Source organism: Juglans microcarpa x Juglans regia, chromosome 7D, assembly GCF_004785595.1.
Source record: "Juglans microcarpa x Juglans regia isolate MS1-56 chromosome 7D, Jm3101_v1.0, whole genome shotgun sequence".
NCBI lineage: Eukaryota > Viridiplantae > Streptophyta > Magnoliopsida > Fagales > Juglandaceae > Juglans > Juglans microcarpa x Juglans regia.
In genome coordinates this window covers 15742581-15767980 of record NC_054606.1, presented here as the reverse complement: position 1 = coordinate 15767980, position 25400 = coordinate 15742581, and the positions used below count along the sequence as shown (strand labels likewise).

At 37.0% G+C, this 25400-nt stretch overlaps 1 long non-coding RNA gene across 1 annotated transcript; it reads left to right on the top strand.

The window, feature by feature from the left end:
* The first annotated feature begins 21539 nt into the window (after window positions 1-21539).
* Window positions 21540-23334, top strand: LOC121238269. Its single transcript, XR_005935098.1, has 2 exons — window positions 21540-21628; window positions 23051-23334. It is a non-coding gene; the product is annotated as an uncharacterized LOC121238269 (long non-coding RNA).
* Window positions 23335-25400: the final 2066 nt, after the last annotated feature.

The following is a 25400-nucleotide window of genomic DNA, read 5'->3' as shown; positions in this document are numbered from 1 at the left end:
AAAAAAAATTTTACAAACTATAATGCTATCGGTAGATTCGGTACAACAAAATCTAAAGCTGGAATTTCTATGCTCCCTAGTCATTTATAAATCCATTTTTATGACTGTACTCGTTTAAATATCACAATATTATAAATGGAAAGTAAATAGTATCGATGGCTTTTTGTTACGTACTCTATTAGGCAATAGAAATATACACATGATCAAGATATCCAGCAGCAGATTAGGGTCCCAAAATTAGCAGCATCACACAGAGTACACCAACCAAAAACCAACTAGCAACACCTATATATGGACCAAGCACCTAGCTAATCGAGTACATGATACATATCAAGATCTTTTCAAGTATTTATCTAAATTTGAAGATCGGAAAAAACATAGATATACAATTTATCTTACGTGTCTATCTTTTCCCTCTTCTACATAAAAAATCAAGGAAACCAGAAATTAATATATCCATTTCCCAACATCGATCAATCATTAGCTCCTAATGATTGGTTGTAGGGGAGAAAAAGGAAGCCAAAAAAATAAATGATAATACATCATAAATTATAATTTAAATATGGGGGCCATATAAACATGAAAATATCCTTAAATTAATCTGCTCTCTTACCAATTGAGCATAGGATCAATGTCCATATATATATAAAGTCTATATATATATATATATATATATATATATGAATATAGACTTTATAATTGAGTAATAGGATATGATCGATTTTCATATATGGGGGGGGGGGGGGTCTACCAAGCCTATATAATGAGATGAACTACACAAAAAAGCTTGAAGATGTATTCAATATATTAATATTTCATGAATAACATGAGGGGCCAAGGTCTTATAAGTCGGTGACAAAGTTAGGGAATCACATCCAAATGATTATTAATTGGATCACCCTACGTACCAAGAGAGAGGGGAGAGAGAACTCTTTGGAGTACTGAAGATGTATTTATCTATGATGCTGACAGCTGGACACAGTAACGCTAGTTGTACGTGGGTCCCAAGTATATAGTGGTTCGGATGGTGGCTGTTACATGGTTCAGAATCTAGTGGCTCTTTGTCTCTATATATATGTTAGTGAAAATGGGACAAATACCAATCCAAACTGACAAGGTTTTCATCCATGATCATGATGTCAAGAACCAAAAATCAGTCTATTAAGTAATATCTAAACAGAATATGGGTAGAACCAAATATATATATATATATTAATTCATGAATTTAATATTTGTTTTTCATTAGTACTAATTAATTAGGAGGATGATCTCCTTATCGTTTAGATATTTAATTGGTGAATTTTTTAATTAATCACTCACATGTGTATCACACAAGTACTCATCATGTGAAGTTAGATGGAGTAGAATATTAACGTGAAAACAGAATCCATATATTCAATAGTGATTATATTTCATGCATTTCGATCATTTAATCCATATATACACACACCATATATGTTGCAAGATAATCCCCAATATTATCCCTTAGTATATCATGAATCTCAAAAGAAATTTGCGATAAGTGAGGGAAAAACAGAAAATAAATTAACTCGAAACGATATGAATGTAATTCGGGGGAAAATATTGAATTATGAGCTTTCTACAGAAAGAAATGAGAGGGCTGTGGACTAACAATCATCATGCATGTAAGAGATCATGCATAAACAATGGGGCTAACATGAAAAACAAACAGTAATAATAAGAAAAAAAATACTCCAATAGCATGATCATATTGGAAGTGCACTTAATTGCTCAATTAATATTTCAGAATGGACTTGATTAATATTTAGGGAGTACTATATAATTGATACATATACCCAAATGGAAGATAAAATCTGTTGTGGTGATATTTTTCTCCAAAAAAGAAGTCATTGTAAGCAAGTTATCAAACTCTCGAGAAGATAATGTATTTCTAATTTTAAGAAAAATCTGATTGCTTCAGTCATATAAGAGCGAGCTTCTTAGTTATACCAAAAGAACTAGTCAAAGTTATAATTGGAGTTCCAAGCTCAAAGTGTGTCATTATGTTTTCTAACTTAATTCAAACTATAGTTTGAATCCAATATTTCCAAACCACCACAATACCATGCACTTTGCAACAAAAAGTGAGAGAAGATCAGACTCAATACTCGTTCATCATGATCAGCTAATTAAAAAGCTAAAATAAGCTGGACAAAAAAATTAAATTAATTTTTCTAATAATTTATATTCGCTGCGTTTTCACTTCTTAATAAAGTGGTTCTCTCAATTTGTTAACAGTACGTACAGTCGCCGCTAATAAAACATTACAGATCAGATATGAAGGGACGAAAGACACTTAGATTACACGTTTGAAGCCACTAAGGGAGAAGCAGACAAGAAAAATCTGTTTTAATTGGTTGGTTTTTTTAGCAGTAGGCAGTAAAGCTCCTGGAAAACATATATATTATTAATTTCATCATCATGTTTCCAAAAACATGATTTATATCCAATCCATTAATCACGGAAAGCCATTATACTTTGGAAAACAGAATTAGGAGTTTGTACCCCCCATTAAAATCAGATCTACTTCATGATCATATAGTTCAGTACTCAGTATCAAACTTTTTTACACTAGAAGAAAAAAGGGTTAATCCAGCGCAATGATAATGTGCGCAAGCTTCTTAGATTCTACCAAAAGAACTAGTCAAAGTTATAATAAAAAATCCTAGTTAAAGTGTCTCATTATCTGATCAAACTTAATTAAGGTTGACAAATGAGATAGGTCTGATTAATTTAGAAATAATTAGATATATCATCTATATCTATATATACATATATGTTGGATAATTTATTAAATCACATCTTAATATAAGAGTCATCCCTGTTCTTGATCATTAGTAGCATTAGGACTACATGCACTAAACCAGTAAAAAGAGTTTTTTCTAGCACACATTTTGGTATATGAAGTCTGTTGTGGGTAAATGAGGCATTTTCTATCTACATTTGGGCAACAAAGTTTGCCCAAGAGGATAAAGAAAAAAGGCCCTAGCTAGCACAAATCCAATTTCAAGAGCACAGAAATATGCATTAATGTTCAGTCTATTATGAGAACAGGTACACTCCAAAAACAAGTAGGACTATAAAGTTGAGATTATCTATAATGCGTTTTGACTAATTAGTATAAGTTGTATTGGCAAAATAGCAATTTTTTACTGGGTCATTCAATGTTCGAGCCATGGACATGAGTTCTGTGAAACACAAAATGCAGATATTGAATGCAAATTTCGTGAAAAGAAACCCTAATTACTGGTACATTTCACAACTGCACAGATAGAAATTAGTCTAGCAAAATCCAAACTCCTAATTTTGTAAAGAAACCCGCGCTTCAAATCGATTCATTACCAAACTCCAACTGAGTTGCAGCCATACCTGTGGTGACAGAAGGACCCACGCTATCCCTCAATTGAATCTCGACCAACCTCAGTTGGAAGCAGCTGACCCAAATCCCACAGATTCAAAGAGACGAATCGCACGGCTCCTAATCAGCTTCGGGGATACTATCTCGACCGTAGCTTCCGCGGGAGGAAAATGTGGTAAAGGAGCAAACTTTGGGTGATCGGGCGAAAGTGGAGATGAAATCGTTGGGGGGACGTGGGTGGAGTAGCAGCTAATCTCTCGGAAAGGGAAATGGAGATGGAATATTGCGGAAGAATAGAGAGAAGTGTCGGGGGAAAGAAATCGGGGGGAAAAACAAAATATTTTTAGGGGAATGGCGCCACTTACTATATTACGGCGAAATCGAGCGTTGCAACATGTTTTTTCTTTTACCGGCGAAATAAATCGCTGCTAAAAAGACTATTTTCGCTGCAACTCGATAAGTAACTTGATGAATCAGTTTTCTCAACGGAATTAAGCGGCGATTTTGCAAAAACTACTCTAATGCGGCGTTTTGTTTTGCAACACTAGAAAAATCGCCGGAAAAACCCTTTTTTCTTGTAGTGTACCTACTATGTAGTTGAGTAATATTTTCAAGTAGAGTACATTACCCACCTTCTATTTTATACTTTGCACCTTGAACTATTATGACTAACATATTATAACTAACATTTGCTATTGACATATTGTAGGCATGCAATGCAATTTTCAAACGAAATGCTTAATGTGGAATGTTTTGAAATGCTCCAAATTGTGATTTTCCTTTCTATTTTGTTTTATTTCATGATTTCTTGTTTGAAGAAGTCGAATTCAGTTCTTCGTCCAGTTTTCCTCTTCACATATCCACCTCCTTTCTCAATATGTTTTTTCTACTAACTTTTCACCATTCAAAGTCTACTACTTTAGAGTCTCACACTTATATTTATGTAGTAAATATATAACTAGAACTTACATAGTTAAATTCAATAATATACTAGTATGGACTAATTATTATAAAATAATATACTTATACAATAATACAAATAGACTAATGACGGTTTAGTATATGTAAATATCATAGTATTAGTACCATACATAATCAAGTATAAAAATAGATAATAAATCTAGTATAATAAGTTAATAATATGTAATTAAACATTATAAAAAAGTCTAGTGTAGAAATAACTTATAAATAAGTTAGATACTAGTATAATATAATAACATGTAATATTATAGTATAATAACATGTAATACTATAGTATTGTAGCATTATAGACATTGAGAATAATATGTAATACTACAGTATGATAACATATATTAGACACTTTAGTATAAGTTTAGTCTTAAAATAAGTTAGATATTAGCATAGAAGTAATTTAATAGTGAATGATTTAGTTTTACTTTTTAATTTTATGGAAAAATTGAAATTTGAAAGTCCACAAAAATTACTTTTTTAAACTGTTCTAAATATGAAACTACAAAAAGCCCAAAGCTAAAAGTCCAAATCCGACTCCGCTTCGTCAAATTGGAGTCGGAGTCGAATCGAAGCCTCCACAAGTCGGAGTCGAAGTCGAAGTTCGGATTTGAACTCCAACAACATTAGTGTCAGAGTCAGAGGCAAAGTTAGGGAAATCAGACTCCGACTAAGTCTAGTGGTGTAGAGAGCGATGTTATCTAAGGAGTAGGAAGGGATCCATAATGTGTTTTATGTTTCCTCGTCAAGGAAGAATTTCGAGAACCAACAACCCAGAATGATTAACCCAAATCTAGTTCCACTACAATCGAATCTAACTTACAAGGAAAAACCCATACACATAAGCCATACGAATTGTAGACTGGAAGGAACATAAACTACAGCCCACAACCATACAATTGATTAAGGTGCAATGGGGAGAGGCAGGAAACGAGGAGTTTACATGGGAAAGTGAGCAGGTCACGTGGGATCAATTCCAATATTTATTCGAGCCGCAATAAGTGAGCTGTAACACACATAGCAAGGGTAGTTCGGACAATTCAAAAGTAGGAGCACATCTATAAATAAGCCTTGGACTGCCTTTTCTTACTACAATACCTAGAGCTTCAAACTATAATCATGGTGCTAGAGAAGACGATGGGACAAAACGTAGAAGTACCACCAAAAATAATTTCTAGATTCATGGAAGAACAACACAAAGTGGTGAGGCTAGAAGTAGAACACCAGCAAGATGAGAAGGAATGCTGCCAAGACAAAGAAAGCTCTTAGCTAGCCCTAATAACGGAAATTTTGGACCACGATGGCATGACCGTAGCGTAACGTGGGGAGAAACAAACCTTCTTGAAATGTGATGAACAAGAAAGGGATAAGGGTGGGGATTTACCAATGTCCTACAATGCCAAATCAACCAGAGAAGCTAGGATGCAAGAGACAAGAGCCAACGGGTGCACCAAAAGCAACCGATGAAGGAGACAAGAGGAGGGAGGAAGCTTTTGTCCCAATCAGAGATGACGAAGGTCCGTTGGCACATCCAGGTGAGGGTAGGCCTCCAACTCAAATGGTGTCGACCAAGAACACCAAAGAACACCCTGCCTAGATCACCTCCCTTGGAATTTCATATCGAGGGAGGGTCCTCACCGGATTTCGAGGAAGAAATTCCTAATAAAGAGGGGAGGATGTGAGGACCTCACTAGCTCAAGGGGGTAGACCATCGTTCGAGGATAAGTTAAGGTAAAAAAAAGAGCCTTTCCTTGATTTGGTAGAAGACGAAGCAGCGGTGGCATGCAGAGTGCAACTAGTCCAACATGGAAAGGGCAAGCGACACGATGTAGGAAGCTGGGCTAAAACATCTCAGTGTCATGTAACAAAGGACTTGTCACTAGGAACCATCCAAGCGAGGAAAGGCACCAACCGTATGAATTTAAGAAAGGCTGGTGCAAAAGGCGAGGTACAAGTCTAAGGCGAGCAATGGATAAGGACAAGACTCATGGATGTAAGGGCTTTCTGGTATAACACAAAAATACTCAAAAGGCAACAGTGTCGTATGCAGAGGCCCATATTCCACCTAAAAGGTCATATCTAGAGTGGGTTTGCAGGAAAAAGATTACGACTATGTAGGCCATATCATCTAAACCTAGAGTCTAGTGCCACATGGGAGACCCATATTTGGAGAGAGATTGTGGATTGGATGCAAGGCAAATCGCAAGAACATGCGTGCCTTGTCCTGTCAGTTTGTCTATGTTGTCCTCCATAGGGACGACCTAGACTAAAAGGCTCCAACTCAAGTATGTCTAAAGTCAAAAGTACGTCAAAAGGACACCTGGCGATCCTACCTATAAAAGGAATTAGACAAAGGACAAAATCTCACTTTTGAGATCGTAAGCATTGGAGTTTCTTTAGATTCGGTGTATTTGAAGAAAGCAAGCGGCTTTAAAGAGAGCAATGGAGGGAGCAGCATCAGCGCCACTGTAATATTTTAAATACCATTGATGTAGGTTAACTTCATTATGTTTATGGATTATCTTTATACTGTGAGTTTGAAATGATGGGTTTGAATGGTTCGAAGAGATGTTGTGATATCAAGTGTGTGTCTTATCATGAGTCAATCATCATGGATAGGTAAAGGATTCTTGAAGCCATTCTTACTATTTAGTCAGAAGAAAAATCATGCTTGATCTGTCATACCTGGGTCTAAGAAATGAACAAATGATATTTTGTAATATTATGTGGGAAGTGATAGTAACATACAAATATTTATGTTTTAAAGAATGAACCTATTTCCGATTTAAACCTTTGGTACAAATAGCACTTTAGTCTCTGACTAAACGTTACTTATTCCACTGCAATATAGATGTCTATTTACTTACACATGTACTTCTATGTGAAAACTGCATGCCTATGTCAATAAAATTTCGGAGTGTTGCCAACCGGCTAGTACCCTTTGCACCACGGATCCTCACCAGATCCTTTACCGAGGAACATGAGGCCACACAAATTTTATCTCTTCTTTCATTATTTTCTTTTTCTTACTTCTTTACCTTTTAGTATAAAATTCCGTTGAACTTAAAGCACTTTATAGTGAATTCCTTTCCATCTGTGTTATTCATATTCACACATTATCATTCTTTTGTCACAAGGTGAAGAATATGAATTATTACAAGTGTTTGTATGCAACATGACGGTACAAGATAATCAATGTTGTTGCCCAAGACTTCAATGTCGTTGCCCAAGACTTCGATGATCATGCTCATAGCCTTAAAGGCTATTATTGTACGCCATCAGTTCCAGTAGGGACAAAACATTGGAAAAATAAGGGGTAGTAGCAAATTCCTTGTTTGCACAAATTATTGATATGTCAAATCTCATAAATTATTTGATATGTCAAATTTCATTCATACATTCATCACTCATATACATATAGTATGTAGGACATACATTCATTTAAAACATTATGAGGTGTGATTTTTCTTAAAAGGGTTTTTGGGTTTTCTTTTCGTAAAATGTTTTTCCACACCTCATGCCTTCATTTCTTAAAGAGTTAGAGCATATATACATATTCTTATCACTTTCTTTTGGCCGGTACACATTGTTATGCCCCGTGTATGAGGGTTAGCGATCTTCCTTTGGACTTGGGTTCCGCTCGTGGTCATAGATTGGGAACCCCTTTTAGTTAGGGGCAGCACTGGGTGCCTACCAGTACTACTTAGCCGACATTGCAATCTGCACATTCATTGGTACCATCATTCATTCGTTCATATGGTCGTTACATATTTTCATACATTAAAGCATTTATTTATTCAATCATTTCTTTCATTCATCAACTCATTTATTCATAAACATCATTTAAAAGCAAGAGCTTAAAATCATCTTTTAAATACATCATTTAAAACATCAGCTGATGACATCCTTAAAGCATCAGTTCATAGGGGCATTTAAAACCCTTTATTCGCATCATTTAAAGTATCACTTAAAGCATAAGCCATAAGCCTCACATTTCATTTCATGGAAGATACATCCAATACATAATACTTGTAACATCCATTCACATGCATACAAGTAATATTTTGGTTGCATAAAAAGGGTTACCAGGGAAGGATATTACATACATATACATTTAAACATTATACATAGCATACTTTCGTAAAACATCATTCATTTCATTTCATAAAGCATCGTAAGTGAAAACATTTTATTTTCATTTCATATCATATCATTTAGAAAACTCTGAAAGAGTATAAACATAATACTTACCTGGACTTCATGCTATTCTCATATCATATAGTCCATTCACGTGCATGTCAAATGGCAACCTACATGCACACAACCTTATTGTCATTTCCTTTCTAGCGCATAAGCAACAAACTAGAAAACACAGACTACACCTCACTTGGAGCTTCCTCACTTAAGACACACTCTACCTTCTATCCCCATCTTCTATGTTTCCCTTTTTATGTTTCCTCTTTCTGAGACCCACTTGAGTTCACCTTTTCCAAAGTCAGCGTTCTACTTCAAATGTTTATCTTTTAAAGTGAACCTCCATGATTTACTTTAGGGCTAAGACACTAACACCTTCATCTTACTATTCCTGTCAAACCTCATTCTGATGCATAACTTGAACCAACCAAGTCATGCATTCTAATCCTAGTCGATGCACACATCACTTCCTTCATGTACACTATCCAACACTTCATCGTCATTCCCAGCCATGCATGTTACACCACTTTAAGTCAACTCTGAGACTTAAAATCATGTACGTATACTTAAGACAGATTACTCATTATGTATGGGAAGTCCATCCAGCACATGTGTCTAACTAGATAACACATATAGTGCTATGCAAAATTCTGAAAGCTTCTATTCCAGCCTACCTTGGCTCCGCCACCGCCTTCGACAGAGTCGGAGTTTTCAAAGTTCGGAGGTGCTCCGATAATTTATACGAAGTCAGAGGCTCCGAACTCTGATATTTTTCTTAAAAAATAACTAAACCTTACATCGTGTTTTTTTTTTAAAAAAAACTAAATGATGTCGTTCCATTGCAAGTGGAACGACGTCGTTTTGCTCTCCCTTCATCTTTTCTTCCCTCCCTCTTCTCTCCCCCTCCTATTTCGTGACTGTCGCTTTCTTTCTTGGTTCTCCCCATAGTCCCCTATCCTTCCAATTCCAGAGGCCCCTCTCCCCCTCCCTTCATCGTTTCATCATGTTGTCATCAACTCCGACTAGTAACAGTAAGTCCAAGTTCCAACTCTCTGATTTGAATTTTAGGGTTTTGATTCTTTTGAATTCACATTTATACTATAATTCTTATATTATATATAGTATATAATATTATAATTATACTATATACTGTGTATTTACTATTGAGGAAATGGTATTACAGTTGTAGTGATTTAGTGGGAAAAAAAAAATATTATAATTATATATTATATCAATTATACTATATACTCTAGGTGTTTGTGGAAATGCCAATGAGGAAAAAATTTAGGTAGTCTTCATCTTTGAGTTAGTGACTTCAGTGCATGCACTTAGGGACCTTTCACAGATATTTATGTTAGTGATGAAATACCTTTCGGACTATACTTTGGTGGAGAGAAGAATCATTGTTCTTTACTTAGTGTGTCAAAGCAATTCTACTCATCAAGAGCCATAATTTATTAGTTCTTAAACTTAATCTAGAACTCAATAACCGTTATGAATTCATTAGTACCAAGGCTAAAACACATGAGTTGATGAAACTAAAAAATTTGTGTTTGAGAAAGTTGACATTAATCCATTATCATAGGGAAGAAATGACATGAATGAACAGAAAGTTGCCATCTTTCATTTTAGTTATGTGCTTAGTTACTCTATAATCAAGTTCAGAAATGTGCCCGCCTCTTGTTTTGACATAAAACAAAACAATTTTTTGATGTAAAAGAGATAGAGCCGCTCTTAGTATTTGTGATTTGTCTGAACTTTTTATCTTTTTCTGTGAACCTCCCAGAAAACAACAAATTTTATCTATTATCCATATATATATATGTCTGTAATTAAGTCGAGCCATATATATATGTATATATAGTCATTTTGAACTGGGAGACCATGTCTATCTGACATCAAAATTTAAAACATGTTTATTTTGAATTAGAGTAATATATATATTAATAGTCATTCATGTTACTACGATTGTCTCGGATTCGACCTTTAGCACTGGAGGTCGCATGTTGGATGCTTATCAGAGTTCATTGTCATCATCAATCTTGGAGGCCCTTGTTTGCACACAGAACTGGATAAGTGAAACACCCATTAGACTAGATACCATCGGCGTTGATGCCGAGAGCTATAAGCTAGAATCTGGTAACATTATATACTTTTAAATGATTATTTAATTATTTTTAATGTTTCATTTATTTAACTTCTACTTTTTATAATTTTATAGACCTAATTGTGAACCCTAACATTATTGTCAATAATTGAAACTTTAAGACGGGCGCCCCTTGAGAGTTGGATGGAGTTGAGGGACTATGGACTATGGAGAACCTCCTTTATTGGTGAGAATCAAATTCTACTTTTATCGTGTTTAATTTTTTATTATCAGTTTTTTTCCTTGTATTGATTGCGACTTTCTATCTTCATTTTAGGTATGATCATTGAGTGAAATCCTTGCTGCACAAGTGCACATGTTGTTAACTTTTTACAGTGTTTACTATTTAGTGTTTATCTCTATAGTTAGTGTTGTAATAATGGGGTTGTTATAACTTATGGCTACATGTTATTTAATTTTTGAACTATTGTATTTAAGCTTTTTTATTATTTTTTCAGTATTTTTTTTACAGGTTCCTAATTGAGCTTAGTGAGCCCATAAGTCGAAAAAGAAGGGCCTTGAGTTAGCCCAATAAACGGTCAGAGCTCTGACTCGGAGAGAAAATTTTCCTCCAACTCCTATCAAAGTATAACATCGGAAACGACTACTTCGACTCTGTCAGAGTCGAAGCTCAGTTCTAAACACATGTACCCTATCCCCTTTTATCACCTAAGATCAACAAATAATCTGTTGATCACTTGCTTGTGTAGGCAATATCCATAGTCCGATACCAACCTTCTCCTAAACCCAATTGACAGGACTCTTCATGTTGCCAGTCTAATTACATAGTTCATCCCAACAATTAACACGACATGACTCCATTCATAACTTCACCTCCTGTCACATCACGAAGCTCGAAACTACTTCTAGGCTACATTGTGACCTTGTCACGACACATGGCATCCCACTACTCCCCTTTTGCACCAACTCCTCACTTATCACAAGTACGACTTCTCACTTACTCCCATCACTTTGTGACATCTCATCATGTTCCTGCTACGTCACTATCACACCAATCCGTCACTTCACACATGCTCCAAGCCACAACACTAATACACAGTGACAACCATCACATCGCCCACACGGTCACATCACAACTACTCCGAGACATTGTTTCATAGTTCCCAACATTACACATCACGCTCCACACTTCGTGACACGACATACGGTGCATCAAAACTTCTCCACACGGAATATATTCTACGTGTACTCCCTTCACTTCACACCACACTTCTCACAACACGGTCCACAACACGAGACAACACACTTCACCACTACGCCCATCACTTCACCACACAACCACGACACTTCACAACACAGCAAACTCCACAACATAGCATAGTCCACAACCAACTTCACAATAACTAACAAGGAACGAGAAAGAGAGTTATACCATACAACAAGATATCTCGTGCGTTGCTCGCTATTTGGCATGGCCTTGTGGTCTCAGAAGCCACTGGCTTGGGCGGTGGCTGCTCCTTCATGTTCACTGTCGTGACCTTACAATGAGGCTATTTCGAAAGATCGGATCTAGGGTTTCTCTGCTAGATCTAGGGTTTCTCGAATAAGAGTGGGTTTATCCTAGTGGTGGAGGGTGGCCGACATGGTGACGAGTTCGTGGATGGCGGTGGAAAGGTTGTAGGTAGCACCTAAACCACGTACGGTGGTTGTTCATCATGTAAGGTGGCTATTTGGGCATTGGGTTGGGCTAGGGGTGGCTAGGGGAGGTTCTGGTGGAACTGGTGGTGCCGTCGAGGTAGCTCACGGTGGGCCTAGCAGCGGATCTAGGCTATGAGGTGGAGAACCCGTGAGATAGAGAGACTACATTAAGGGGGCCAGATCGGGGAGAGAGAGAGAAAGGGAGGGGGTGAGGCTATCATGCGGCGAGTTGGGCTTGGTGCGGTGACCGCTACGGTGGCAGATCTAGCGGCGGCGTGGTTGTGCGACTAGGGACCAATGTGGAAGGGGAGCTAGATTCGGTGAGGAGGAGAGGGAGAGAGATGAGAGCCTCAGGCTGGGGGAGGAGGAAGGGGACTCGGTGGACTGCTAATGGGCTACTCAGTCAATGACAGTGGCGTGTAGCAGTTGTGCGACAGGGAATCCTAGAGAGATGGGGTTACATTTCGAGAGGAGAGGTGAGGAGGGGTTGGGCTAGGAGGTGGCTACGGGAGGAAGGCATGGCCAATGGGTAGAGGTCCGGTGTGCTCGTGAGCGGCGACGCGAGGCTGGAGGCGGCTCAAGGAGAAGGGAGAAAGAGGAAGGCTCCAGTGGCTAGGGAAAGGGAGGAGGCCGGCGAGGGAGGCATTGGCATGGGCTAGCTACGGCGGCGCTGGGTTGCACGAGAGTGAGCCCAAGGAAGAGTGAAAGGCTGTGTGAGGGGAGGAAGAGGGAAAGGGGTAACGTCGTGGGGGCTGGGTTCGGTGGGGGGTGGTTACCGGCGTGAGAGGAGATTGCTGGTGGCCGGTGGCCGGCGCGTGGTGGTGGCTAGACTGCGGCTGCGGCGGCGCTGGGCTGAAGAAGCAGATCAGGTGAGATAGGGAGGGGGCTGCACGCATGACTGGAGGTAGAGGGAGGAGAGAGAGGGAAAAGGGGGGGGGGGAACAGGAGCTAGGGTTTCTCCTTTGGCATTTAATCCCAACCATTTATCTATGAGTCATTAATCTAACGATAGAGATTTACACTCGGATGGTTAACTAAGGCTTCATTTGGTTATGCAGTTCAGATGAAATGAGATGTTTTGTTGAAAATTAAATAAAATATTGTTATAATATAATTTTTAATATTATTGTTGTTTTGATATTTGAAAAAGTTAAATTACTTATTATATTTTGTGTGAGAGTTTGAAAAAATATCTAGATGAGATAGGTTTATGTATCCAAACCGAGCCTAAGAATATCTAGATGAAGTATAAATAAAATATCATTACTTAACTAATTGAACCAGTCTCTAAAGTCTGGAAGAGAGACCTTGTGCAGCAGACTTTTGATAGTGGTGAGGCAGAAGCTATTCTAAGAACACCAATAAGCTCTTTGAATAGCAAGGATAGATTGATATGGAAGGGCACTCATAATGGCTATTTTTCTATAAGGAGTGCTTAGCACATGGTGAAGGAGAAGGAATTGCAAATCAGGGTCAATCATCAAATAGTGACTAGTTTAAGGGGGTATGGCAGTAGATTTGGCACTCAAATGTGCCACCAGGTGAAAAGGTCTTCATGTGGAGGGCTTATCTTGAAGCACTTCCCACTCAATTAAGTTTATTCAAAAGAAAGATTGTTGATCACTCTTTATGTCTCATCTGCAATTTGGAAGAGGAAACTGGGGTTCATGTTCTTTGGAGGTGTGGAGTTTCAATGGATGTTTGGAGTTAGTGTTCAAAAAAGCTTCAAAAATGTTATCTGCCACAACTTTCAATGCTACAACTTGTCGAAGCCATTACAGCCTCTATGGATCATTGTGTGTTACAAGAGTTTATGGTAGTAGCTAAAAGGATCTGGTGGGGAAGAAACAACTTGGTTTATAACAAAGAATTTAATCATCCTAATTATTTGGTTAAGGAGTCCAAGCACATCCTAGAACTGCATAGAGAGGAAGCGTAAAGAACTGGCAGCAGAGTCATACCAGTGTGCTCATCAGTAGAGGTCTTGTCACCACCTCCTCCCAACTAGTATAAAATCAACTGAGATGGAGCTATTGACAAGCTCAAAGGTTTGATTGGCATTGGCATATGTGTTAGGGACTACGAGGGTCTGATTGTTGCTACTTTGAGGCTTAATAAACAAATTGTTTTCTAATCCATTGCTAACTGATTCTTATGGTGCATCGCAGGCAATTAAATTTGGTCTTGACTTAGGTCTTGGATAGGTGCTCATTGAATGGGACTCAATGCAGGTTACAAATGATCTTAAGGTCACTACAGAGGCTTGGTCCATTGCAAGCATGTTTGTGAGTGAGGCTACAATTTTATTAAGACGTTTCGCTAAGTGTGAAATTTCTCATGTTAGGAGAAATGGTAATATCATAGCACACTTGTTAGAAAAAAATACTCTTTCCATTTCAGATTTCATTGTAACAATGAGGAGGCTCCTCCATGTATCTCATCTTTGATTTGATGAAATGTGAGAGAAGATTTCCTTTCAAAAAAAAGAAAATGATGAAGTTTTGCATAATACTTTTAAGAGAATAAAACTATCTAAATAATTAGAGTTTTGAACATAACCTAAATTTCATAATATTCTTAAGTAAATAAAATCATTTAGATAAAATGATTTTATACACTTATAATATTTTTTGGGCTTCAAAAATATAAAGAGATTTGCATTAAAATTAGGTTTGGTTCAATAATACTGAAAATACCGAATTTAAAATATATTTTGGACATTTAAAATATTTCGAAGACTTTAAAACACTATACTTGCTTTAAAAATCATCTGTTAATTTAAAAACACACAATCGAGGTTCAACACGCAAAACGAGACTTGTGACTGTTGAAGAGAAAAATGAGCGGATTGTTACAATAATATACTACAATATATTATCACTATATTATTATATACTAAATATACTATATTATATAATATATAATAATTTATATTAAAGCCATAAAAACCGAAAGACACACACACACACAACCCACTTGCCACATGGCAACCATGCAAACATGTATTCAAGGTTGATTTAGGGTTTTGAGTTTTACCTTTTTTCCACCAAGTTCCTTGAACCTAGACACATGAAGAAGGGTATAGAAGGAAAGAGGGTTTTGGTTTGGGGAAAGCTACACGCCACTTGTCAAAAAACAATTTTTGGCTTTCCAATGCAATCCCATCATGTGGGAGATGAGGAGACTCTTTGGCCATTGAGCCAAGTGGCATCCATGCACAAGGACTCTTGGTATTCCAAGAAAGGAGGGAGACACCTATAAGAAGGGTGAGCCAAAATGTGATGACCCTTTTTTTGGAAAAAATTCCAGATTGGTTTCTACAACACTATCTCAACCACACCATAGTTTTCTATCTAGTTTTTCTTTTCCTCAAGTCTTCTCACCAACCAAACACCACCATCTTTCTCCAACTATTGTTTCGAAATCACCAAAGATTTCTTCTACACCATTCGAAGAGGGAAGAACACAAGGCGGTAAAAACTATTCCACTTATTTCTTGCACACACACACATGACCAAGATGAGAGCAACAACACAAGGTTTTGGTTTTTAAGGTTTTCTCACATGCCACACAAACACACTAGATCTTAATTTGAATGTTACTGTTGCTATTAAGTGTTGGAGTAATTTTTGGATTAATTTGGGGTTTCAATCCGAAACCCTAAAGTCGTAATTCACATGCAGAAATTTTTATTTTACAAATAACAATCAACAAACAAACAAATCTCCACACTTCACTGCACACAATTCAAAATCCCATCTCCAACTCCTCAATTTAATCTCATCCTCCATAACTCAACACAAACAAAAAAAAATGAAAATAAAACAAGTACATTTCACTCCAAATCATAAATATACCTTTGGTGACAGACTAGGCGTGCGATGAATAAATAGCAACGAATGGCAACAGGCGGGTTGACAGACGACAATAGTGACAGGCTGACGACATGTGACAGATGAAGCATGAGAGAAAAAGATAGGCTAGGGTTTCACAAAGATGAGAGAGAGAGATGAGAGCGGTTGATCTGATTCGGAGTACTGAAGGTGGGAGGGGGTCACCCAAGAGGGGTGGCAAAACTTAACACACTACTCAAAACAACACAGGTTTTTTTATATATGGGGTTTGTTTTATATAATATATTATATATATATTTATATATATTGGGCCCACATCCCTAGCTAGGGGGATAGATGTGGTGTCGGTGGCCCCGCCACCCACATCTGGCAAACAGGTGTCCCCCCCTCCCCCCCCCCCCCCAATGTGAGGGTAGGGCAGCGGAGTACAGGGCCCCATTGCCTACCCCCAAGAAGGATTGTTCCCGTCCGAGCGATAGAAATGGAGGATTGTCTCTACTATTAGTTATTTGTATTTTGTGGAGTTTACCTTTTAGTGAGGCAACAAACTATGTTCGGTTTGTTGTACTTGGATTTATGTGATGGATAGTTCTTTCTGTATAATATAACATTATTTAGGAAGTAACAATGACATGTGGATATTATTATTCTTAATGAATGAACCTTTTATCGGTATAAACCTTTTTTACAATTAACACTTAGTCATTGACTAAAGGTTTACTTATTCTACTACAACCTATTCATTTACCGTGTACTTGATTTATGATTACACGCCTAGATCAGATATTAAAATTGTGGTGTTGCCGACCGACTGGCATCCCTGATACCATGAATCCTCGCCAGGCTCTTTATCGAGGAACGTGGTGCCACATTATATATCACCTTTGTGATTGGAATTACACTTGTACAAGAAGAAATGTCATAAGTAAATAAATATTGTCATAAATATTTTACAAGAAGAAATGACAAGATAAAATGGTTATCTATCAAGAAGCAAACTCTCCAATGACTTGCTAACAAAACTTGAAAATTGTTGGGTCTTATCTCCTTCAATTTCATACATTTTTTCTTTTGTCCGCACCATTGAGCACTTAGCTTGTTAAATTCTTGGCAGTGGCTCGTAAACCCCAGTTAATCGTACGTAATAATTAAAGTAATTTTATTGAATGTTTTGTTGTTTATTGTTATATATATTCTATGAGAAAATCTACTCAGCCTCCATTTATTTCATATACATCACACAAATCCACATGTTGGTTTTTTTTTTCTTTTTGATATTCGTACGCCCTCATCCCTTTCAATCTGCTTTCCCCACTCCCACCCTTTCTCTTTCTTTTTTTTTTTTTCCTCAAACCCACCCTTTTTCTTTTGAGCTGCTCTCCCCCCCCTTCCCCCAATTTTCTCTTTCCATCTACTACTTCCCCCTCTTTCTCTTTCTATCTGCTACTTCCCCCCTCACCCACCCACCCCATTTTCCCATAGCCCTTTGTGACTCCCCCTGCTCCCGCTTGGGATTTGACAGAAATTGAAGCGTCGGGACATGTAACACAAGACTACATATCCCTCGTATATGATACTTAAAATGCAATGCACCTAATGATAACTAGTAGTATGCAGTATATTGCAGCGAAAATTCTACTTAGATCAATAAATAGGACAAATATCATGGTACTGAAGCATATAAATCCCAAAAACATAAATTTCATAAGAATCATCAAAAGAGTTGATTGTTCCCAAAGGAGACTCCCAAAATGCGGGACCAATACATCAAACTTATCAAAAGGTCTTATGAATCAAGACCAAGGTTCTATCCTCGACCAGACTTAAGAACATCCCCTAGTCTTTCGGGGGTCCAAATCCATTAATCCCAACTCAGCAGCGACTTCCTTAGCTTCTACAAAAGAGTTCTAGCTTGTTCCAGATATTCCGACACAAAATTCATATCATTCTTAAATCTCAAAATCTTCTTCTGATCCAAGGATGAAATCCCAACACTTGACTCATTAAGGTTTGCTAGAATTTTCTTGAGATGCTGAGCCTTGACCTTAAGCAATTCTAGAGTGGATTGATGACAAGCCTCCACTGTGAATTCATCCTCCACTATTTCACAAATCCTATCCATACCTACGGGTCTCGTGTACTTGGCATAACTTCTACCATTCCAAGTAAGGGAATGATAGTGGAAATTACAACAGTGAGATTTCGAGAAATCTCAGTAAGTAAACAAATAACATGTAACAGATATCGTATGCATAGGTAAGCAAACTTAACAATGTATGCATGGACATGAGACTTTACTTATACTTTTGACCTTTCAAAAAGACATCGTGTACATCGTAACTTTCATAATCATTTTTTTTTTTATGAAACATATTTTCGTCATTTTCATACTTATTCATTTAACATACTTGTGAACTTGGTTCTTGTTCATATATTATAACATAACTTTGAGCTCAAGGCCTTTCTTGACTTTTAACATATAAATGGATACCTCAAGGCTCTCCTATGCACCGTGTGTTCCCCTCTAGTTACCACATCAACCATTGGCCACTTTGATTAAGGTGACTACGTCTTACTTTTAAACATTCATATTACGGCAATTCACTTTCGCCTTCACCATAGGGCACCCACTAGCTTTAGGTACGACCCCGCTCTAGTATCCTTTTCTTTTAGGAACCATTCAAGGTCTGTCAACTGTACTTTGTCGACCCAGGGTTATCACTCCATTTTAGACATTCCTGAGTGGATTTAGGTGTTCCACTTGGACATTTTCTCATCCTAGCCTTTGGGGTTGTGACAAAACTTTACAAAGACTCTTTTTCTTTTCAAAAGATTTTCACAATCCCAATGCATGTGACATGACTATAAAACTTAGAACCTTTCATGTAACACATGCAATGCCGAATGGTTCATCATAACCATATAACATACAAACATGCATATCTATGTACATCTTACGTTACGGCTTGAAAATATTAGAACATGTGACCATGTTCCTTTATATAAACTCTAAGGCATTTGAAATAACAAGTAAGAAACAAACATTCAAAACTTTACATATAGTGGCCAAAACACATAAACCCTAGCACATCCAATAATTGGTCTTAACTTACTAAAACTTCAATCACAAAATGACAATACCTCATCCATGGTCATGGTCGAGGCCTTTAAATTTGGAAACATGCATTACGTCAACTTTTCATGAACTTAGAATTTTCTAATGTGTTGAATAAAATTTTATCAAGGAAACATACATGTGGGGCCGAAACATGCTAGTGATCATACTTTATAAAAAGACAAATATTTCATGGACTTGATACTATATAAGATTCGGTCATGGGGCAAATATCTATGGGCATGTCAAACATCATGCAATCTGAACCCTAAAGGTGGCTTCCCATTCCATTTTCGTAACATGAACTAATTCCATAAGCCATTCCAACAATATATTGGATAATCATACAAAGAAGAGATTATATCCCATGGAAGAACATTATTATATCAAGCAACAACATACAACTGAACAACAAACAAGTTCACATGACATATACATAAATATCCAAGTACAAGTTAGAAATTTACTTACAAAAAAGTCTAACGTCCAATAAAATAAGCAAGTTGAAAAATATGGTAACCAGGTCATAAGAATCCCTTTTTCTTCTAAACCCTAATTCGTGCATTAGTGAGTGTTGTGCTCTCAACATTTTTCCAAGAAATAATCCTCCAATGTTTGGACCTCTCTTCCTTAAGTCCAAAGCTTGCATAAAACAAAAACCCTAGCTCATAAAAATACTAGAGTCGTAGCCTTCATCCTCAAAACATCATGCTTACAAGGTTAAGCAATGAAGTTGAGTCCATATTCCTTTTAGAAGAAAACAAAACCCTAATCTAGCCGAGTGCACATAGGTGTTCTTATGTGAGAAATTCCACAAAAACCAACATTATAATCTTCTTAGCCGTGGGTGCATGCGTGTGAGCAAGTGTTTATGGTGAACTTAGCCAAGTCTGAAACTTGCTTTCCCTTGGCCATGTGTGTAGTGTAAGGAAAAAGAGTGTGCATGCTTCTTACCTTGCTTGCCCTCAAAACGATGTTTGGGTGAGAAAAAGAGCAATGTGAAGAGTGTTTGGATGGTGAGAAAATGGTGGAAAGTAGAGAGAAAGGTGGTGGCCGAATGCTCTCCAAAGAAATCCTCCAAGTGACTAAAAAAAAGATGTTTTTGGCATCCCCCCTTTTTATAGACAAAAAGCTTCTAGCACAAGCTAAGCTTATTTGCATGGATGCCAAGTGGCATCTCACCCTAAGCCCTCTTCCTTTTCCTCATCGTTTGATTGTGTTGGGAACACAATAGGACTTTTTGGACAAGTGGAGCCTCCTTCCTCAAAATCGAAACTTCATTCAACCTCTGCCCCTTCACCTCATGTCTTGGTTCAATGAAACTTGTGGCTAAATGGTCTTTTATCAGGCTAAAATCTTCCTCAATCTCTTACATGTGTGCATATGTGCCAAGTGGCGCATGAGAAGTGTGGTTGTGTGCATGTGGCCGAAATCTCCATCTCTTCCCAAGGAGTTTTTTTCTCTTTCTTCTACTATTGTCTTGGACAATGCATAATTGGTCATTGTGGGTGGCAATGCACAATTTCCCTTGCCCTAGCCATCCACCTAAAATAAGTCTTTAACAAAATCCTTCTAGAAGCTCCATACGCGTGTGGCTCTCCCTTTCCATGTAGATTTCGCCCCTTCCCAAGACAAGACATCCTCTCTTACCTTTTTGCATGCATGACACATGGCAACAAGCAAGACTACTTTTCCCTTTTCTTCTATGGTTACCATGCAAGGCCCCTTGGCCTTTCCTAGGCTCCAGTTTTCCATAACCTCATCATCTTCCTTCTAGAATCTTTATCTCATAGTGACAAGTGTCGAAAAGCCTCTTCTTACAAGCAAGCCTTCTTGCATGCATGACACATGGCAAAAAGGTGGGTGATCCTCTGTGGTAGGCATGCAAGGCCAAACCCTAGATCTCTCACCTCACTTCCCTCAATTTAGTCCAAATTCATCAAGTCCTAGATATAAGCTCCATTGGATGACAAGTGGCGTTCAAAAATTTGGGTTGGGCGTGAGCCCTAGTTCTATTAGGCTTGAAAACCCCAATTTCCTATAGAGGCTGAAACACGCATGGGCTTGGGCCCTTCTCAAGGCCTTAAGTACCTAGTCCAAACCAATTTCTAAAATTGGGTTACTCCACCTCTCTATGGGCCTTAACAATATATAATAAAATGCCTAAAAAGCTTAGAAAAAATCTTGGTCGTCACACTCTCCCCTCCCCACAATTTTTTGTACACCCCATGAAGTTTTGGATCTCCTCTCTCTGTGGGCAGCTCCTCCTCTCTGTGCACCGCTATCTACCCGTGCATCTTCCTTCAAAGTTGGTAAGCATGCTTCCATATGACACCCCATATTTACTCTAATTTTTTTGTGTTATTTGAACATTGATTTTTGATTTGATATGGAAATTAGTGCTTAGAAATGCATTATTTTTGGGTGTCTTTTTTAGTATTATGATCAGTAAAATTTATGTGGTTTGTGATTTATTGAGGTTAAGTGTTTGGACAATTAAACGACTAGGATTCATTTCTCTTTTTCACCCTTTTCCCTTTGTTTAGTTTAGGGTCCTTCCAATAAGTATCAAATACAATGTCGATATTGGTATCTTTGACTTGTGCTAAAGTTAGCCAGCATTTGAAAATTAACATTGAAAGTCTCAAAGCTTTGTTTGGACAGCACTTTTTTTTTTAAGTTTTTTATTATTTTTAATTAAACTTCTATCAGAGTTTTAAACATACCAAGACTTAATAAAAGATGCTTTATTTTGGTTTTTGTGACGGAAACCAAATCAAGCGATTGGTTGAATATTCTTAGCATTTAAATACGTTTTAAGTGAAAGAAAGAAAATCTAAAAGTTTTATTTAGTATTTTGAAATGAGGGTATGGACTCTGGAATCTTTTAGCACAAGATTAGTTTGTAATTTGAAATTATTTTATAAACTAGATCAGCAATTTTACAGTCTATAATTGTTCGTGTTGTCCATTGCCTGCTCACTTGTGGATGACAGAGGAATGATGGTCCAATAGGGTTTTGATTTGAGTAACAATATAGCACAGGTAGCCACCCTTTGATTTGAAATAAAAAAATAACAGAGAAAAGAAAAGCCTTTAGAAAAATGTAAAATATAACATGTAAACTGGGATGCATGCATGTATGGTTGGGCAATCAGAAATTCGAAAGGAACACCATGTTTCTTAGAATTTCCTGAGCAACCCAACATCTACCACATTAGGTTGAAAAGTAATTACTGGAGTTGGAGCATGATGATTGCTTTTTTTGAGTGTGATCCAATTAACTAAGAACAGAAAGCTCTATCTAATAATGCAGTAGTTCTAGAGAGATTGAGTCATCCTTGGATCTCTTGTTTGCTGAAATGCCCATATGAATGCATTTTGAGTATGTCTTGAATGTTGTGTCTTAGCTAGTCCTCAGGTTCAATGTTTCTGTAAGCTTGTACATTACCCAGTTTAGTAAGTGTTAAAAAATGAGTAATACTACATACAAGTTAAAGTATGTAAGTTTTGGTTAGATGAAATAAATCGAATATAATATAGAAAAAATGTGTTTTTAAGTAAGTCAATTTTTTCAAGAGATTTGCATGCCTTAACCTTATACAGATCTCTTTTTTTTTTTTTTTTTCTTGTATTTAGTTGCAGTTATGCATTAGAACTAATGGGTTAAATGAGTTGTTTTGCAATATGTTGTTGTTTTGTTCTTACCTTCTTATTTTGTTATATTTTCTCAGCTGTCCTTTCTGTAGATTGAAACAAAAGGGAAAAAGAGCAGAAACATAAAGCGAAAATCTTTGAAAATGCTTAAACAAAAGAACAAAGTTTGAAGTATCCATCCAAATCAAGAAGTATTTAGATATCTAGCAATTTTTCTCTATCTAGCAGTTTGAAGTATCCATCCAAATGAAGATGTATGATGTAATAGTTAGTTGTAAACTCATGGTTCGGACCGTACGTGTAATGAGCAGGTGCCTAGAAATAATGAGATCAGAAAATGGCCATTTGGCTCCCTGAATCATTGGAAAGGATCCCCGTCTCTGGTTCCTTCATCTTGCTATAAACATCAATTGGCAACCTGGAAAGCATAAGTATGAGACTCTAAAGTGGTAGGCTTTGAATGCTGAAAAGTTAGTAGAAAAAACATATTGAGAAAGGATGCGGATATGTGAAGGGGAAAATTAGACGAAGAACTAAATTCGGCTTCTTCAAACAAGAAATCATGAAGTGAAACAAAATAGAAAGGAAAATCACAATTTGGAGCATTTCCAAAACATTCCACATTAAGCACTTGGTTTGAGAATTGCACTGCACGCCTGCAATATGTCAATAACAAATGTTAGTTATAATATGTTAGTTATAATAGTTCAAGGTGCAAAGTATAAAATAGAAGGTGGGTAATGTACTCTACTTGAAAATATTACTCAACTATATTAGGTATTTTACACCACATCATATGTTATCTTGAAACGAAAAGAACAAGAGGATCTTATATGTCAATAACAAATAATTGATGGAGAAAACATTAATACCAACATCTTGCTTACACAAACTGTCGTCAAGAAAAAGGAAACCAAAAGCACTAGTCAATTCAGCATTTTCAAGCTCCATAAAAACCTCTTCAATCTCAGAACATAGTTCAACTCTTAAATTTTGTAGTTAGAGAGTTGTTCAATCATTCATTGGGAGAATATCTTCTTTAACTTCTGGCATCTGCTCAAAGTTAGGGTTGTCAGTTGGGCTACACTTCCAGCACGAACAACTCCTTCCCAAATGCTTACTAACTCTAGGGCATTGTTTATCGACAACTTTTCTAAGCACTCTAACACACTTCTTGTGATATACCATCAACAATTGTTTTAATTTCATTGCACTCTTCAATCAAGGAACATCGCATCCTGTTGATGCCATTGACTCTGAAGTCTGACAGTTTTGAAGCTCCCTTGGGTCCAATCCAATCAAATGCATCAGTTTCTTTGAGAATCTCCCTTGTGACATCTGCAAAAACTTCAACTAAATTAAACGTCCAATCTGTGTTGGAAAATGATTTATCCCAATGCCTCAAATGTCAAGCACCTCCAGTTGCATTAGTCCTATGTCAAATGAGATTTTCAAAAGATTGATGCAAGAATTTAGATAGAGTGCTCTGAGGCACGTTAGGCAAGATATAGATGCTAGTAATAACGTAAAACCAATCCCATGTAAGTTTAGCACTCGTAGATTTTGCATGAGTTTAAAGAAAGGCTCAAGAATTACTCTTAGAAGATGGTTTCTACAGAGAAACAAAGTTGAGAGATTCTTGTAATCTGGCATTTCAAGTAAAGTGCATAAGTCATTATCCATCAAAAAGATTTGATTTGCTTGCTGCCATTCTAACTCACTAGGGGAGTCTCGCAGCCCTTCTCCAATTTTTACCAACATCTTAAATGTATTACTTTGTGAAGAAATTTTAAGGGCCATAGTCCGCAACACTTTGTTCATCTTAACATGATTCATTTTATCACTCCTCTCTAGCAACCACATGTTGATAAGGTCATGCAAGATTGTATGTCCTTTTTCACTTGCAACTCTAAACTGATTTGCATCACCAAGAAAATCTTCAGTTCTCCTACATTCCAACATTTAATCAATATAGATTTCACAGTCTTCAAAATATAATGCAACGTACCTAAAACAAACTTTTTTATCCTCTCCATCTAACTCTTCATAACTAAACTTTAAAAAATCAATCAATTAATCCATGCCCTAGATTTTGATATTTGGTCATCTTCTTAACCTCCTTAGTCTATCATTCCAGAGGTGAATATTATCCTTTTTCCTAAAGGCTCTCACTACCCTGTCTATCAAGAGCGGCAAACCAACACTCTCATCAACAACTAACTTGGCTATTGGTTCAATGCATGGAAGATTTACATTCCGACTCACTTTTTCCTAGAACATTTTATATGCATTAGCTGTAGACAATTGCCTAACATAAATTTGTTCATCAGCTTCCATATAATCACAAATGTCACGGTATCTAGTGGCCAATACCACAGTATTATCCTTTTGGTTAGCACATATTCCTATCTCATGTAGATCACGACA